The following is a 12149-nucleotide window of genomic DNA, read 5'->3' as shown; positions in this document are numbered from 1 at the left end:
ATTATGATCTATAGAGCCCACATCCATAGGGTTATTATATTATACACTGTATTATGATCTATAGAGCCCACATCTATTGGGTTATTATATTATACACTGTATTATGATCTATAGAGCCCACATCCATAGGGTTATTATATTATACACTGTATTATGATCTATAGAGCCCACATCTATAGGGTTATTATATTGTACACTGTATTATGATCTATAGAGCCCACATCTATCGGATTATTATATTGTACACTGTATTATGATCTATAGAGCCCACATCCATAGGGTTATTATATTATACACTGTATTATGATCTATAGAGCCCACATCTATCGGATTATTATATTATACACTGTATTAGGATCTATAGAGCCCACATCTATTGGGTTATTATATTATACACTGTATTATGATCTATACAGCCCACATCTATTGGGTTATTATATTGTACACTGTATTATGATCTATAGAGCCCACATCTATCGGATTATTATATTGTACACTACATTAGGATCTATAGAGCCCACATCTATTGGGTTATTATATTATACACTGTATTATGATCTATAGAGCCCACATCTATCGGATTATTATATTGTACACTGTATTAGGATCTATAGAGCCCACATCTATCGGATTATTATATTGTACACTGTATTAGGATCTATAGAGCCCACATCTATTGGGTTATTATATTATACACTGTATTATGATCTATAGAGCCCACATCTATCGGATTATTATATTGTACACTGTATTAGGATCTATAGAGCCCACATCTATCGGATTATTATATTGTACACTATATTAGGATCTATAGAGCCCACATCTATTGGGTTATTATATTATACACTGTATTATGATCTATAGAGCCCACATCTATTGGGTTATTATATTATACACTGTATTATGATCTATAGAGCCCACATCTATAGGGTTATTATATTATACACTGTATTATGATCTATCGAGCCCACATCTATTGGGTTATTATATTATACACTGTATTATGATCTATAGAGCCCACATCTATCTGATTATTATATTGTACACTGTATTATGATCTATAGAGCACACATCTATTGGATTATTATATTATACACTGTATTATGATCTATAGAGCCCACATCTATCGGATTATTATATTGTACACTGTATTATGATCTATAGAGACCACATCTATTGGGTTATTATATTATACACTGTATTATGATCTATAGAGCCCACATCCATAGGGTTATTATATTGTACACTGTATTATGATCTATAGAGCCCACATTCATAGGGTTATTATATTATACACTGTATTATGATCTATAGAGCCCACATCTATAGGGTTATTATATTGTACACTGTATTATGATCTATAGAGCCCACATCTATCGGATTATTATATTATACACTGTATTAAGATCTGTAGAGCCCACATCTATTGGGTTACTATATTATACACTGTATTATGATCTATAGAGCCCACATCCATAGGGTTATTATATTATACACTGTATTATGATCTATAGAGCCCACATCCATAGGGTTATTATATTATAAACTGTATTATGATCTATAGAGCCCACATCTATCGGGTTATTATATTGTACACTGTATTAGGATCTATAGAGCCCACATCCATAGGGTTATTATATTATACACTGTATTATGATCTATAGAGCCCACATCCATAGGGTTATTATATTATAAACTGTATTATGATCTATAGAGCCCACATCTATCGGGTTATTATATTATACACTGTATTATGATCTATAGAGCCCACATCTATCGGGTTATTATGTTGTACACTGTATTATGATCTACAGAGCCCACATCTATCGGATTATTATATTATACACTGTATTATGATATATGGAGCCCACATCTATCGGATTATTATATTATACACTGTATTATGATTTATAGAGCCCACATCTATCGGGTTATTATATTATACACTGTATTATGATCTATAGAGCCCACATCTATCGGGTTATTATATTATACACTGTATTATGATCAATAGTGCCCACATCTATAGGGTTATTATATTGTACACTGTATTATGATCTATAGAGCCCACATTCATAGGGTTATTATATTATACACTGTATTATGATCTATAGAGCCCACATCTATAGGGTTATTATATTGTACACTGTATTATGATCTATAGAGCCCACATCTATCGGATTATTATATTATACACTGTATTAAGATCTGTAGAGCCCACATCTATTGGGTTACTATATTATACACTGTATTATGATCTATAGAGCCCACATCCATAGGGTTATTATATTATACACTGTATTATGATCTATAGAGCCCACATCCATAGGGTTATTATATTATAAACTGTATTATGATCTATAGAGCCCACATCTATCGGGTTATTATATTGTACACTGTATTAGGATCTATAGAGCCCACATCTATTGGGTTATTATATTGTACACTGTATTATGATCTATAGTGCCCACATCTATAGGGTTATTATATTATACACTGTATTATGATCTATAGAGCCCACATCTATTGGATTATTATATTATACACTGTATTATGATCTATAGTGCCCACATCTATTGGGTTATTATACTGTACACTATATTATGATCTATAGAGCCCACATCCATAGGGTTATTATATTATACACTTTATTATGATCTATAGAGCCCACATCTATCGGATTATTATATTGTACACTGTATTATGATCTATAGAGCCCACATCTATAGGGTTATTATATTATACACTGTATTATGATCTATAGAGCCCACATCTATCGGATTATTATATTGTACACTGTATTAGGATCTATAGAGCCCACATCTATAGGGTTATTATATTATACACTGTATTAGGATCTATAGAGCCCACATCTATAGCGTTATTATATTATACACTGTATTATGATCTATAGAGCCCACATCTATGTGGTTATTATATTGTACAATGTATTATGATCTATAGAGCCCACATCTATTGGATTATTATATTATACACTGTATTATGATCTATAGAGCCCACATCTATCGGATTATTATATTATACACTGTATTATGATCTATAGAGCCCACATCTATCAGATTATTATATTATACACTGTATTATGATCTATAGAGCCCACATCTATCGGATTATTATATTATACACTGTATTATGATCTATAGAGCCCACATCTATCGGATTATTATATTGTACACTGTATTATGATCTATAGAGCCCACATCTATAGGGTTATTATATTATACACTGTATTATGATCTATAGAGCCCACATCTATCGGTTTATTATATTATACACTGTATTATGATCTATAGAGCCCACATCTATCGGATTATTATATTGTACACTGTATTATGATCTATAGAGCCCACATCTATAGGGTTATTATATTGTACACTGTATTAGGATCTATAGAGCCCACATCTATCGGATTATTATATTGTACACTGTATTATGATCTATAGAGCCCACATCTATCGGATTATTATATTGTACACTGTATTATGATCTATAGAGCCCACATCCATAGGGTTATTATATTATACACTGTATTATGATCTATAGAGCCCACATCTATAGCGTTATTATATTATACACTGTATTAGGATCTATAGAGCCCACATCTATAGGATTATTATATTATACAATGTATTAGGATCTATAGAGCCCACATCCATAGGGTTATTATATTATACACTCTATTATGATCTATAGAGCCCACATCTATCGGATTATTATATTGTACACTGTATTATGATCTATAGAGCCCACATCTATAGGGTTATTATATTATACACTGTATTATGATCTATAGAGCCCACATCCATAGGGTTATTATATTATACACTGTATTATGATCTATAGAGCCCACATCTATAGGGTTATTATATTATACACTGTATTAGGATCTATAGAGCCCACATCTATAGGATTATTATATTATACACTGTATTAGGATCTATAGAGCCCACATCCATAGGGTTATTATATTATACACTGTATTAGGATCTATAGAGCCCACATCTATCGGATTATTATATTGTACACTGTATTATGATCTATAGAGCCCACATCTATAGGGTTATTATATTATACACTGTATTAGGATCTATAGAGCCCACATCTATAGGGTTATTATATTATACAGTGTATTAGGATCTATAGAGCCCACATCTATCGGATTATTATATTGTACACTGTATTATGATCTATAGAGCCCACATCCATAGGGTTATTATATTATACACTGTATTAGGATCTATAGAGCCCACATCTATCGGATTATTATATTGTACACTGTATTATGATCTATAGAGCCCACATCTATAGGGTTATTATATTATACACTGTATTATGATCTATAGAGCCCACATCTATAGGGTTATTATATTATACACTGTATTAGGATCTATAGAGCCCACATCTATAGGATTATTATATTATACACTGTATTAGGATCTATAGAGCCCACATCCATAGGGTTATTATATTATACACTGTATTAGGATCTATAGAGCCCACATCTATCGGATTATTATATTGTACACTGTATTATGATCTATAGAGCCCACATCTATAGGGTTATTATATTATACACTGTATTAGGATCTATAGAGCCCACATCTATAGGATTATTATATTATACACTGTATTAGGATCTATAGAGCCCACATCTATCGGGTTATTATATTATACACTGTATTATGATCTATAGAGCCCACATCCATAGGGTTATTATATTATACACTGTACTATGATCTATAGAGCCCACATCTATAGGGTTACTATATTATACACTGTATTATGATCTATAGAGCCCACATCTATCGGATTATTATATTGTACACTGTATTATGATCTATAGAGCCCACATCTATAGGGTTATTATATTATACACTGTATTATGATCTATAGAGCCACATCCATAGGGTTATTATATTATACACTGTATTATGATCTATAGAGCCCACATCTATCATATTATCATATTATACATTGTATTATGATCTATAGAGCCCACATCTATAGGGTTATTATATTATACACTGTATTATGATCTATAGAGCCCACATCTATTGGTTTATTATATTGTACACTGTGTTATGATCTATAGAGCCCACATCCATAGGGTTATTATATTATACACTGTATTATGATCTATAGAGCCCACATCTATCGGGTTATTATATTGTACACTGTGTTATGATCTATAGAGCCCACATCTATAGGGTTATTATATTATACACTGTATTATGATCAATAGAGCCCACATCTATCGGATTATTATATTGTACACTGTATTAGGATCTATAGAGCCCACATCTATCGGATTATTATATTGTACACTGTATTATGATCTATAGAGCCCACATCCATAGGGTTATTATATTATACACTGTATTATGATCTATAGAGCCCACATCTATAGGGTTATTATATTGTACACTGTATTATGATCTACAGAGCCCACATCTATAAGGTTATTATATTATACACTGTATTAGGATCTATAGAGCCCACATCTATCGGATTATTATATTGTACACTGTATTATGATCTATAGAGCCCACATCTATCGGGTTATTATATTATACACTGTATTATGATCTATAGAGCCCACATCCATAGGGTTATTATATTTTACACTGTATTATGATCTATAGAGCCCACATCTATAGGGTTATTATATTATACACTGTATTATGATCTATAGAGCCCACATCTATCGGATTATTATATTGTACACTGTATTATGATCTATAGAGCCCACATCCATAGGGTTATTATATTATACACTGCATTATGATCTATAGAGCCCACATCTATCGGGTTATTATATTATACACTGTATTATGATCTATAGAGCCCACATCCATAGGGTTATTATATTATACACTGTATTATGATCTATAGAGCCCACATCTATAGGGTTATTATATTATACACTGTATTATGATCTATAGAGCCCACATCTATCGGATTATTATATTGTACACTGTATTATGATCTATAGAGCCCACATCTATAGGGTTATTATATTATACACTGTATTATGATCTATAGAGCCCACATCCATAGGGTTATTATATTATACACTGTGTTATGATCTATAGAGCCCACATCTATAGGGTTATTATATTATACACTGTATTATGATCTATAGAGCCCACATCTATCGGATTATTATATTGTACACTGTATTATGATCTGTAGAGCCCACATCTATAGGGTTATTATATTATACACTGTATTATGATCTATAGAGCCCACATCTATCGGATTATTATATTGTACACTGTATTATGATCTATAGAGCCCACATCTATAGGGTTATTATATTATACACTGTATTATGATCTATAGAGCCCAAATCTATCGGATTATTATATTGTACACTGTATTATGATCTATAGAGCCCACATCTATAGGGTTATTATATTGTACACTGTATTAGTATCTATAGAGCCCACATCTATCGGATTATTATATTATACATTGTATTAGGATCTATAGAGCCCACATCTATAGGATTATTATATTATACACTGTATTATGATCTATAGAGCCCACATCTATCAGATTATTATATTGTACACTGTATTATGATCTGTAGAGCCCACATCTATAGGGTTATTATATTATACACTGTATTATGATCTATAGAGCCCACATCTATCGGATTATTATATTGTACACTGTATTATGATCTATAGAGCCCACATCTATTGGGTTATTATATTGTACACTGTATTAGTATCTATAGAGCCCACATCTATCGGATTATTATATTATACATTGTATTAGGATCTATAGAGCCCACATCTATAGGATTATTATATTATACACTGTATTATGATCTATAGAGCCCACATCTATCAGATTATTATATTGTACACTGTATTATGATCTGTAGAGCCCACATCTATAGGGTTATTATATTATACACTGTATTATGATCTATAGAGCCCACATCTATCGGATTATTATATTGTACACTGTATTATGATCTATAGAGCCCACATCTATAGGGTTATTATATTATACACTGTATTATGATCTATAGAGCCCACATCTATCGGATTATTATATTGTACACTGTATTATGATCTATAGAGCCCACATCTATAGGGTTATTATATTATACACTGTATTATGATCTATAGAGCCCACATCCATAGGGTTATTATATTATACACTGTGTTATGATCTATAGAGCCCACATCTATAGGGTTATTATATTATACACTGTATTATGATCTATAGAGCCCACATCCATAGGGTTATTATATTGTACACTGTATTAGTATCTATAGAGCCCACATCTATCAGATTATTATATTATACATTGTATTAGGATCTATAGAGCCCACATCCATAGGGTTATTATATTATACACTGTATTAGTATCAATAGAGCCCACATCTATCGGATTATTATATTATACATTGTATTAGGATCTATAGAGCCCACATCTATTGGGTTGTTATATTATACACTGTATTATGATCTATAGAGCCCACATCTATCGGGTTATTATATTGTACACTGTATTATGATCTATAGAGCCCACATCCATAGGGTTATTATATTATACACTGTATTATGATCTATAGAGCCCACATCTATAGGGTTATTATATTATACACTGTATTATGATCTATAGAGCCCACATCTATCGGATTATTATATTATACATTGTATTAGGATCTATAGAGCTCACATCTATAGGGTTATTATATTATACACTGTATTATGATCTATAGAGCCCACATCTATCGGATTATTATATTATACACTGTATTATGATCTATAGAGCCCACATCTATCGGGTTATTATATTATACACTGTATTATGATCTATAGAGCCCACATCCATAGGGTTATTATATTATACACTGTGTTATGATCTATAGAGCCCACATCTATAGGGTTATTATATTATACACTGTATTATGATCTATAGAGCCCACATCTATCGGATTATTATATTGTACACTGTATTATGATCTGTAGAGCCCACATCTATCGGGTTATTATATTATACACTGTATTATGATCTATAGAGCCCACATCCATAGGGTTATTATATTATACACTGTGTTATGATCTATAGAGCCCACATCTATAGGGTTATTATATTATACACTGTATTATGATCTATAGAGCCCACATCTATAGGGTTATTATATTATACACTGTATTAGGATCTATAGAGCCCACATCTATAGGGTTATTATATTATACACTGTATTAGGATCTATAGAGCCCACATCTATAGGATTATTATATTATACACTGTATTAGGATCTATAGAGCCCACATCTATCGGGTTATTATATTATACACTGTATTATGATCTATAGAGCCCACATCCATAGGGTTATTATATTATACACTGTACTATGATCTATAGAGCCCACATCTATAGGGTTACTATATTATACACTGTATTATGATCTATAGAGCCCACATCTATCGGATTATTATATTGTACACTGTATTATGATCTATAGAGCCCACATCTATAGGGTTATTATATTATACACTGTATTATGATCTATAGAGCCACATCCATAGGGTTATTATATTATACACTGTATTATGATCTATAGAGCCCACATCTATCATATTATCATATTATACATTGTATTATGATCTATAGAGCCCACATCTATAGGGTTATTATATTATACACTGTATTATGATCTATAGAGCCCACATCTATTGGTTTATTATATTGTACACTGTGTTATGATCTATAGAGCCCACATCCATAGGGTTATTATATTATACACTGTATTATGATCTATAGAGCCCACATCTATCGGGTTATTATATTGTACACTGTGTTATGATCTATAGAGCCCACATCTATAGGGTTATTATATTATACACTGTATTATGATCAATAGAGCCCACATCTATCGGATTATTATATTGTACACTGTATTAGGATCTATAGAGCCCACATCTATCGGATTATTATATTGTACACTGTATTATGATCTATAGAGCCCACATCCATAGGGTTATTATATTATACACTGTATTATGATCTATAGAGCCCACATCTATAGGGTTATTATATTGTACACTGTATTATGATCTACAGAGCCCACATCTATAAGGTTATTATATTATACACTGTATTAGGATCTATAGAGCCCACATCTATCGGATTATTATATTGTACACTGTATTATGATCTATAGAGCCCACATCTATCGGGTTATTATATTATACACTGTATTATGATCTATAGAGCCCACATCCATAGGGTTATTATATTTTACACTGTATTATGATCTATAGAGCCCACATCTATAGGGTTATTATATTATACACTGTATTATGATCTATAGAGCCCACATCTATCGGATTATTATATTGTACACTGTATTATGATCTATAGAGCCCACATCCATAGGGTTATTATATTATACACTGCATTATGATCTATAGAGCCCACATCTATCGGGTTATTATATTATACACTGTATTATGATCTATAGAGCCCACATCCATAGGGTTATTATATTATACACTGTATTATGATCTATAGAGCCCACATCTATAGGGTTATTATATTATACACTGTATTATGATCTATAGAGCCCACATCTATCGGATTATTATATTGTACACTGTATTATGATCTATAGAGCCCACATCTATAGGGTTATTATATTATACACTGTATTATGATCTATAGAGCCCACATCCATAGGGTTATTATATTATACACTGTGTTATGATCTATAGAGCCCACATCTATAGGGTTATTATATTATACACTGTATTATGATCTATAGAGCCCACATCTATCGGATTATTATATTGTACACTGTATTATGATCTGTAGAGCCCACATCTATAGGGTTATTATATTATACACTGTATTATGATCTATAGAGCCCACATCTATCGGATTATTATATTGTACACTGTATTATGATCTATAGAGCCCACATCTATAGGGTTATTATATTATACACTGTATTATGATCTATAGAGCCCAAATCTATCGGATTATTATATTGTACACTGTATTATGATCTATAGAGCCCACATCTATAGGGTTATTATATTGTACACTGTATTAGTATCTATAGAGCCCACATCTATCGGATTATTATATTATACATTGTATTAGGATCTATAGAGCCCACATCTATAGGATTATTATATTATACACTGTATTATGATCTATAGAGCCCACATCTATCAGATTATTATATTGTACACTGTATTATGATCTGTAGAGCCCACATCTATAGGGTTATTATATTATACACTGTATTATGATCTATAGAGCCCACATCTATCGGATTATTATATTGTACACTGTATTATGATCTATAGAGCCCACATCTATTGGGTTATTATATTGTACACTGTATTAGTATCTATAGAGCCCACATCTATCGGATTATTATATTATACATTGTATTAGGATCTATAGAGCCCACATCTATAGGATTATTATATTATACACTGTATTATGATCTATAGAGCCCACATCTATCAGATTATTATATTGTACACTGTATTATGATCTGTAGAGCCCACATCTATAGGGTTATTATATTATACACTGTATTATGATCTATAGAGCCCACATCTATCGGATTATTATATTGTACACTGTATTATGATCTATAGAGCCCACATCTATAGGGTTATTATATTATACACTGTATTATGATCTATAGAGCCCACATCTATCGGATTATTATATTGTACACTGTATTATGATCTATAGAGCCCACATCTATAGGGTTATTATATTATACACTGTATTATGATCTATAGAGCCCACATCCATAGGGTTATTATATTATACACTGTGTTATGATCTATAGAGCCCACATCTATAGGGTTATTATATTATACACTGTATTATGATCTATAGAGCCCACATCCATAGGGTTATTATATTGTACACTGTATTAGTATCTATAGAGCCCACATCTATCAGATTATTATATTATACATTGTATTAGGATCTATAGAGCCCACATCCATAGGGTTATTATATTATACACTGTATTAGTATCAATAGAGCCCACATCTATCGGATTATTATATTATACATTGTATTAGGATCTATAGAGCCCACATCTATTGGGTTGTTATATTATACACTGTATTATGATCTATAGAGCCCACATCTATCGGGTTATTATATTGTACACTGTATTATGATCTATAGAGCCCACATCCATAGGGTTATTATATTATACACTGTATTATGATCTATAGAGCCCACATCTATAGGGTTATTATATTATACACTGTATTATGATCTATAGAGCCCACATCTATCGGATTATTATATTATACATTGTATTAGGATCTATAGAGCTCACATCTATAGGGTTATTATATTATACACTGTATTATGATCTATAGAGCCCACATCTATCGGATTATTATATTATACACTGTATTATGATCTATAGAGCCCACATCTATCGGGTTATTATATTATACACTGTATTATGATCTATAGAGCCCACATCCATAGGGTTATTATATTATACACTGTGTTATGATCTATAGAGCCCACATCTATAGGGTTATTATATTATACACTGTATTATGATCTATAGAGCCCACATCTATCGGATTATTATATTGTACACTGTATTATGATCTGTAGAGCCCACATCTATCGGGTTATTATATTATACACTGTATTATGATCTATAGAGCCCACATCCATAGGGTTATTATATTATACACTGTGTTATGATCTATAGAGCCCACATCTATAGGGTTATTATATTATACACTGTATTATGATCTATAGAGCCCACATCCATAGGGTTATTATATTATACACTGTGTTATGATCTATAGAGCCCACATCTATAGGGTTATTATATTATACACTGTATTATGATCTATAGAGCCCACATCTATCGGATTATTATATTGTACACTGTATTATGATCTGTAGAGCCCACATCCATAGGGTTATTATATTGTACACTGTATTAGTATCTATAGAGCCCACATCTATCGGATTATTATATTATACATTTTATTAGGATCTATAGAGCCCACATCTATAGGATTATTATATTATACACTGTATTATGATCTATAGAGCCCACATCTATCAGATTATTATATTGTACACTGTA

The sequence above is a fragment of the Dendrobates tinctorius genome, unplaced genomic scaffold (genome assembly GCF_039654945.1).
Source record: "Dendrobates tinctorius isolate UK_male_01 unplaced genomic scaffold, ASM3965494v1 ptg000512l, whole genome shotgun sequence".
Classification (NCBI taxonomy): Eukaryota; Metazoa; Chordata; class Amphibia; order Anura; family Dendrobatidae; genus Dendrobates; species Dendrobates tinctorius.
This window is presented reverse-complemented; position numbering follows the sequence as displayed.